Below are 9,226 nucleotides of genomic sequence, written 5' to 3'. Positions count from 1 at the left end.
ATCTTCTTTTGGCCGCCACAAAACAGAACAATTCCCATCGAAGATCAGGTAAATCTTTCTATCATCTTCTCTCAATCTCTTATGAGTTTTAATCTTGAATTTTTTTGCCAAATTTTTTTGTCAAAATCCCATGATAATTTCTATTTTCTCGAATCTCCTATTTTGGGTTCGAAGCTTGATTTTTCGGTGCCTGTGCCGCCGTCGGTCACCGAAACTAGTTGGCAGGGCGTCTTCGGGGACTGTCCCATCGATCGAAGTGACGGTCGGTTGGGGGGAGGATATCCTCACTGGGAACAAGGGAAAGTAAGAGCTCCCCTATTCTGTAAAAGAAAAGAAGGAAGAGAGGGACGCGGGTTCCCTCTCCCGTGAAAGAAGAAGAAAAAAAATGAAAAAGAAAAAAAAGAAAAAAAAGGAAAAAGAAAGAAAAATAAATAAATAAATAACTAAAAATATATATATGAGAGAGAGATTCTCTCTCTTCTCTTTCTCCATTCAGTCTTTCTCCCTTCAGTCTGAACCCTTTTTTTCTCTTTCTAAAATGTTGATCTTTCTCTCTCTAGTCTGTTTTTCTCTCTTGATGGATTTCTCTTTCTCAAAGTTATTTTTTCAAGATTAGCCTAGTGAAAGGCTTCTTTTTGATGATTTTGATCGAGCTTAGTGAAGGATCCGATCTTAAGTGAGATTTTGATTTGGAGATTTGTTCTAATTCTAAATTAAGATTAATGTAAAAATATAATTTAGAATAATAGGCACCGAAGAATCTCCTAAAGGTTAATCGATCTGTTTGTTTAGTGGTCTGTGAAAGATAAGTGATGAATCATCTTCTCGAGATATTTCATATTTATTTTGAAAGTAAATAATTATTTTTTAAAATTATGCATAATTTATGAAATTATATTTTGAACGAAAAATGATTCTGAAATACTATAGTTTATTGATTATGTATATATTCAGTGAAAATTATGATATGTTATGATATAAAAATATTTTGATACAGATCGAATTTATACTCTCAATCTAACTATGTTTCAGTGGACTCCATCAATGAAAATTATATATTGATAATCAATGAACCCTGTCAGTGAGGGTTGTGGCTGGTATTTAGTGAACCCTATCAGTGAAAGTTGTGCGCTGGTATTCAGTTGACCCTGTCCGTGAGGTTTGTACGTTGGTATTTAGTGGACTCCGTCAATAAGGATTAAATATTGATCATAATCGAGACTATTGAGTTATGAATGTTTTGATTCAAATCGGATTTATGATTATATTATATATAAATATTTTAAAAAATTAGATTTGTATTGAATTAACATAAAATATATTTTTATATTTATTCATAGTATTGTTCTTGAATATTATATAATATCTAAAATATCTAATTGAGATATTTATTATTTACTGGATTGTTTAGCTTATTTTCAGATTCAGATAATTAATTGCAAGCATAGATAATAATATTAGAACAGAACGTTTAGAGGTGAGATTTAGCATTGTCAACTTCATTAAAGTTAGAACTATTATTTTATATTGTTGAAATTTACTCTGAGATCCCTTCGGATCTGTCACAGGCAGCCAAAACTTCCTGTAAGGCTTGAACCTTGGACATAAGGGCCGTTCCAACTGGACTGCCACCTCGATAGTAAATTAGTGCTTTCAATATTGCAATACTACATGAAATAGAACATGCCACACATATCTTCTTTTTTTTTTTTCCCTCAATGTGAACATGAGGTAGCCGAGCTATCCGCTTTATTTTCATACAATCTCTGAACTATTTTTTTTTTTTTTTTCCTCAATGTGAACATGAGGTAGCCGAGCTATCCGCTTTATTTTCATACAATCTCTGAACTAGCAAACAGACTTCCAACAGAAAGAATATAGAAAACACAGAGAAAGAGCAGACTCAAAAACTAACATTGCACCACAGTTGAATCCATTAGGTAATGGAATGGGAAGCAAGAGATTGCAGCTTGATCAAAGTTCTTGATGTTGGGCCTGAAACTCAGAAGAGTCCAGTTGTCTGCATTTTTGGAAATTTTGAAGCAATTTCTATAGAACCAAGAACACTAAATTCTTTTTATTGAGAGAAATGCGGATGTTTCTCTCTCCAAATCTCGCAGCATGCAACCGCAAAAAGTTAATGCCCCACCTTCTTTGCCAAGTTGCCTTCGTTCTTTAATCTCCAAACCGCCCATAGATCAAAGTTTGTAGGTCTTCTATGTTTAAGCTGTAACTTAATGGTTGTCCGCATATTCCAAGTTGGATTTACAAAAACATCAACCTGCACTGATGCTCCAACCCTTCCTATTAAGAACATCAATAATTTGTAGTTTATTCTTGGCTACCAATCATAAAAACACTTTCATCTTCTCTAAGCTGAGTGTCTTCCAGATCGCATTTTGGTATAGTGAAAAAGTCATTTGTGACTTTTTAGGAGGGGGTCGCACTCGCTCATAGTGGTATTGAGCTGCTTTCATATGAGTGCATTTGGTGTGGCTTTTTGTCAAACATCCTCTAGGCGCCAGGATGGAGAGGAAGAAGGTAATGGGGGCGAAGGGGTCCGGCCGTCGGATGGCTCCAGTGAAGGGAGTCCGTCTTGGGCGAAGGTCGTGTAGGGTGGCCTATTGCAACCACTATGGACCTCCCAGAAGAAGTGGAATGGCTGCAGCGGTACTTTACGAAGGTTTTAGAGTTTCCGGCGGAGGAGATGGAGGCTTCGAAGAAGGAATGGGAGGGAGTAGCGGTTATTACCAGAAGCTTGGGCCGGTGGGTGCCCCTCAAATGGATGGCAAAGGAGGTTAAAGAGAAGGGGAAGCTCGAGTATGACCTCGAGGCTTTACTGGCGGAGGATCACCATCTCCTTCGCTTCTGATCCAATAAGGACTGCAAGATGGCCCTATCCGATGGGCCATGGTTCGCCGCTGGTCAACTGTTGGCGATGGAGCCGTGGGTGTCGGACTTTAGGCCTGGATCTAGGGCTATTACCTGGACGGTCGTGTGGCATGGTTGCCGGAGTTGTCGATCGAATACTGGAAAGAATCACGGACCTGGGGATTGCGGTGGAAGCTGGGGAGCCACTCGCCACCGATGACTTCACCGGCCAACTGCAGAAGACCGGCTATGCTCAGGTGTGGGTTGGCCTTGACGCGACGACGCCATTAAAGTCCAGGGTTCTGATCAGGGGGCAGAGAGGCGTTTCTTGGCAACCCTTCGTCTATGAAAATATCCCGGTGGTCTGCTATCTCTACGGCCAACTGGGGCATACAGATGACGAGTACCGTTTTTCCCATTCAAAACCAAGCTCGGATGGCAATGATGGCCCACTCCAGCTGGTGAACTTTGTGGATGCCGGCGGGACTGGCCGAATGTTGAGCACAGAACCAGCGATGGAGGAGAATGTGCTGAAGGTTCAGATGGAGGAGGGTGGGGATCTGTTCCTACACCTAGCGGTCCATCCACGAATGGGACCTTGGATCGTCATGGCGCGGATCCTACAGCCGCGGTCTCCCAGAGCCGGACCAAAGCTAAGGGAGGAGGCTGAGTCATCTGGCCCTAACTCATCCTCCTCCAGACGAGTTCACTGAAGAAGGGGCCACGGTCTACTGAGTCACCACTTGACTCGAACGGATAGCAGAAGCCAACAAAAGTGGCTCGATGTAAATCACTCGAGAAAGGCCAGGCTGAGTCAGAACTCAGGCGAGGTTGCTCGGTCGAGTCAAAGCAGGAGACTGGATCGGCCTTCTCAACCCTTTTGGATCTTGGCCCATCAGAGAGTAGCCCAAGCCCAAGTGACATAGTAACGAATGAATCAAACCTGTCCAAACTAAAAAAGGCCAAGAGCCCACCACAGGCCCATTTAGCTAAAGAAGCTGTTGGGCCGGGGCACAAGCTAGATCGAGAGGGTTCTGGACCGAGCACTGAAGTGGACCGAGGGGTGTCGGAGAACCCAGAGTGGGCTGAAGGGGAAGGCATGAAGATGCTGGCAAACAATAGAGATCGACGGGCGATGATGGGACCGGAGGAGGTGATCGGTGTCAATCAGTCGAAGGGAGATGGTTCGATGGTGGATGCCTGGAAGGAGCCGACAGAGCTGGCTTGGTAGGCACAGCTAAACATGGTCTCCGCACAAATGGATGGTGCCGGAGGCAATGTTGGGCTCCAAGGATCTCCCTTGCGGCGGATGGTTGGCAAGGGGGCATGCTCCAAGAAGGAATTTTCGGTGGGGGAGGGTAGCATAGGGAAGAAAGATACAAACGAGGGCTTGGCTAGTGGTGGGCTTGGTCGTCAACTGCAAATAGACCAAGAATTGGTGGTGGCCAAATTAAAAGCTGTCTTGGAGGTTGATCAAATGAATTTTGATGCTCATCCCACGAAGGAATTCGACATAGATGTTGAGGATTGTGTTGGGGCGGGGGATGACCCGGCACCTCACCATTGATGTGTTTTTCTATGAAGATCTTAGTGTGGAATACCTGTGGGGCCGGAAAACCATCCTTCACATCCTAATTTAGAAGACTTATGTATCTCCATAATCCGAATCTTTGTGTTTTGCTTGAAACCTGTCTGTCGGGGAATAGTCTCATCCATGCCAAGCAAAGATTTCTGAGAACCTAGGGCCTCTATGTGATTGAGTCTTGGAGCTCTCTAGCGGTATCATTGTAGCTTGGATGAGTGTGGGGGTGAATGTGGATGTCTTCCATAACTGTGACCAGCATGTGATCATTGTTCTATTTGCAAATAAAAATCTTCCTTAGCTTTTATTTGATGTCTATGTAAGCACTGGTTACAGAGAGAGGCGTATGGTGTGGAGCAAAGTGTAAGATTGATTGATCAGGGTGTCCTATCCTTGGTGCCTAGAGACTTTAACTGTATTGCTAGTGCCCAAGAGAAGAGGGGTGGAAGGCCATTTGCTGACAACATTAAAGTTAGAGAATTTCGTGAATTCATCCAAGTAAATGGCGTGGTTGATTTGGGATTCTCTGGGCCCAACTTTATCTGATGTAATAATTGTTAAGATGGAGTGAAGGTTTGGGGGTGCATTGACCAAGCATTTGGCATTGCCAGCTAGATCCAGATGTTTCTAAGATATCAAGTCGGCCATCTCTCCTGTATAAGATCTAATCATTGTCCGATGCTGAAATCTATGGATAGCAACTTCTCGTATAGAAGCCCTTTTCAATTTGAGAAGTTCTAGCTGTCCTACCTTCGATCCTGGAAGATTGTTCGTGAGGTGTGGCGGCTTTCGATCTAGGGTGACGCAATGTATCGAGTCACTTGGAGACTGGAGTTGTTGAGACTAGGGATGGCAATGGGGTGGGTACCCCACGAACCTGACCTACTCCAACCCATGATAGGATAGATAAATGGATTGGCTAAAGAGATTAAGGTGCGGATCAGGTCAAAAATTAACAAACCCGCTAATAAGATGGAGCAGGTTAGGGTTTGTTCTTGCCCCACCACACAAACCTGCCCCATGTATGTGAAAAATCCAAAGTACTCTTAGTTTTATATATATATATATATATATATATATATATATATATATATATATATATATATATATATATATATATATATATATATATATATATATATATATATATATATATATATATATCTGTGTGTGTACATATATATACATATATATATACATATATATATATATATATATATATATATATATATGTATATATATATATATGTATGTATGTATGTATGTATGCATGTATGTATGTATGTATGTTTGTATATGTATATGTATATGTATATACACACACAGATATATATATATATATGTGTGTGTGTGTGTGTATGTGTGCGCGCGCGTGCGCACGTATACATACACACACACATATATATATAATATATCTACACCATTGTAATGTTATTTTTCTTGGTTTTTCACTTGAATAAATGAATTGGATCTTTTTATTATGATTATTATTATAATAATATGGAGATGTAAAAATTTTGATAAGAAATTTATTTATGAAATGAGATCTATCAATAGATCAAAGACATATAACATGTTTGGGGCAGGTTGGGTTGGGGTGGAGTGAGTTGGGTTGGGATGGATTGGAGGCAGACAGATTAGAAAGAAAAACAACTTCAATAATAAAAATTTAGATTTTATAAATTTATTTAAGCTTAAATAGGTTTTCATGGAGCGGGTCGGGATCTAAGTTTTTTAAAATGTAAAGGGTTTGGATCAAGTTTATAAACCCGTCAAGGATTGATGGAGCAGATTGGATTCATGTATCTAACTCATGGAGTGGGTCACGAAAAGGATCGATCCACTCCAAATCCGCCCATTGCCTTCCTTAGTCGAGGTGGAGACTTTGTCGATGGAACTGCGAGGTGGTCGATGATATCTTCTGAAGGCTGGATGAGACCGAGGCAGCCATTATTGTGCTCTAAAGGAGAGAAGATAATATGGAGAGCTGACAGAGGTGGACCTCACAGAGTTGTAGAGGAGACTCACTCTACACCATTCCTTATTGAGTGAGCAGGTGGTGATATAGAGGCAGAAGTCGAGGATCCAGTGGCTTAGAGAGGATGATAGGAACACCAAATTTTTCTACCAATCGACCATCATTAGGAGACAGAGGAATCAGATTTGAATGTTGAGGGATGATCAGGGGCACTGGATAGAGGGTGATGAGGACATCGGATAGGAGATTTTTCACTTCTTCCAGATGAGGTGGATGGAGCACCTTAAGGGAGGTGAGACATCTGTCATTTCTTCTCCCACTAATCATGTTTCAATGCAAGATAGTGACAGGTTGATCAGTCCGATGTTGGTGGGTGAGGTCTACAAGGCCTTCTATGCTATGGCGGAGGACAAGGCCCCCAATCTGGATGATTTTCTGCCCCTCTTTTTTAGATGATATTGGATGATTAATAGGAATGAGGTGGTGGAGGCAGTGTAGCTATTTTTTGCCTTCAGATCCATATCAGAGGTGTGGAAGTAGGCATTCATAGTGCTTATCCCGAAACATCAAGATACTTCGGAGCTTGGTCACTTTAGATCCATCAGCCTCTACACTACTTTATATAAAGGCCTGTGCGAAGATCATGATTTGTCGAATGAAGTCAATGCTCCCTAGGTTGATCTATTCTGAGAAAGATGCTTTTATTGGGGGTCGCAACATCTTTGATAATATGATAGTTGCTCAAGAGTCTATGTATGATTTACAGAGAGTCTCTATTTGCCGCAGGCTCATGGCCATCAGGATCGACATGGAGAGAGCATATAACTGTATAAGTTGGTAGTTTTTGGTGTACACACTGGAGAGTTTTAGATTTCATGAGCAGTAGATTAGATGGATCATGGGCGGCATTCAATCACCTTCCTTGCTCTCCTAGTCAATGGCACGCCAACCGACTACTTCCAATCTATGGTCGGCCTTCGCTAAGATTCCCTTTGTCCCTCTACCTCTTTATTCTTTATGTTGATGCATTGTGCAGAGTGTTGTGGGTGGCTGCTACAGTGTGGGATCTTGACCCCTACGAGTCTGCATTGGATTGATTTCGTACCTTCTTTTTATAAATGACTACCACTTACTTGGTTCAGTGACTGCTCAGATTGCAGCATGTTTCCAATGGATCCTAGAGGAGTACCATGGGGCTTTGGGGTAGAAGGTCAACTTGTTGAAATCGGCTTTATATTTCAGTCTGAAGGCCAAGGGCCAGTTAAGATAGGTTATACACGAGAGGCTGGGGATTTTAGAGCACACTAGGCCTTGTCATTATCTTGGGGTGTCGATCACTGGGCGTAGACTCCAGAAGATAGAGTGTATGGGGATTGAGGAGTCAATCTGGGATCGAATAGAGGGTTGGTAGGTCAGATGCTTTTCCATAATGGCTAGGGCCATACTTGTCAGATCTGTGCTCAACTCTGTTCTAATCTACTTGATATCTCACATCATTTTATCGAAGATGGTGGTAATAAGATATGAGCAGTACTTCAAAAACTTCTTATGGGAGTCTCATTGGGATAGGGGTGGCATCCATCTCTTGGCCTAGGCTGTAATCTGCCAGCCCATTAAAGATGGTGGTCTTGACATCCAATCCCTTGTGGCAAGGCATGACATTTTGATTGACAGACATACTGCCAGATTTTTATTACAGTCGAAGTGCTTTTGGAGTGTGGTGATAAGGACCTGATATAGTTCTTGGTAGCTTGATGATGCTATCCTGCCAGGTCAATGCAGCTCTTTTATATGGAGAGAGATTTGCTCTCGGACTTAATGGTCCTGGATTGAGTCAGATGGCTGGTGGGTGATGGTGAGATGATTGATATCCTAAGGGACTTGTGGATTGCTGAGCTGCCATTGAGCAGATGGCCAACCTTCATGAACATGGAGATCATGGAGGTGAGTCATGTTTGCGACCTCTTTCAGCCGAGAGGGCATAGGTGGAACATTGGCATAGTTACCAACCTATTTGGCACTAAGCTGGCGAAGAGGGTTCTTTCTATTATATGACCTACTCACACTAGCCCGAATGTGAGAGTGTGGGGATCGACCGATATTCTGTGAGTAGTGACCAAGGAGCCGTATGAGGCTTATAGGGGGCTCCTGATCAGGAGATTGAATGGGGCTTGGATATGGAGGTAGCACATCCACCTGAGAGTCAGCTTGTTCATTTGAAAAGTGGCTTGGCATCGACTCTCGATTAGGATGGTTTTGCATGCTAGAGGTATGGAGATTCCAATGACTTATTCGTCCTGTGATTTGGAGGAGGAGACTATTGATCATGTCTTATTCCTATGTCCTCATGCTCGCTTGGTGTGGCAGATGGTCGGTATTGATGCCATGACCATACCCCTATGGAGCCTACTCAGACATTTTTAGAGGCTCTTCAGAGGAGCATGGAGAATGATGCATCCAGGGGTGGGTGTTCGGGTGACCTACATTGCTCACCACATCTAGCTGGCCAGGAATAGGGGCTTATTCGAGGATGTTTGGTAGTCTATGAGGCTTACTTTTGAGAGGGCCTTATTTCAAGCTATAGAGATCATGCATTGGACCTCGATCGGTTCGACCTTGGCTACTTGGGAGACTTGAAACTCTCTGACTATTGTGGCAGCATCTTGATTGGTATTTATCACTTGGGACCCTCCACCCCCTGGATATGTCAAGGTTAACTTTGATGACAGTGTCAGCAGTAGTAAAAGGGGCACGAGATTTGTGATCCGTGGTTCAAATTCTAAGTTTCAAGCTAC

This window comes from Elaeis guineensis, chromosome 8 (assembly GCF_000442705.2).
Source record: "Elaeis guineensis isolate ETL-2024a chromosome 8, EG11, whole genome shotgun sequence".
Classification (NCBI taxonomy): domain Eukaryota; kingdom Viridiplantae; phylum Streptophyta; class Magnoliopsida; order Arecales; family Arecaceae; genus Elaeis; species Elaeis guineensis.
This window is presented reverse-complemented; position numbering follows the sequence as displayed.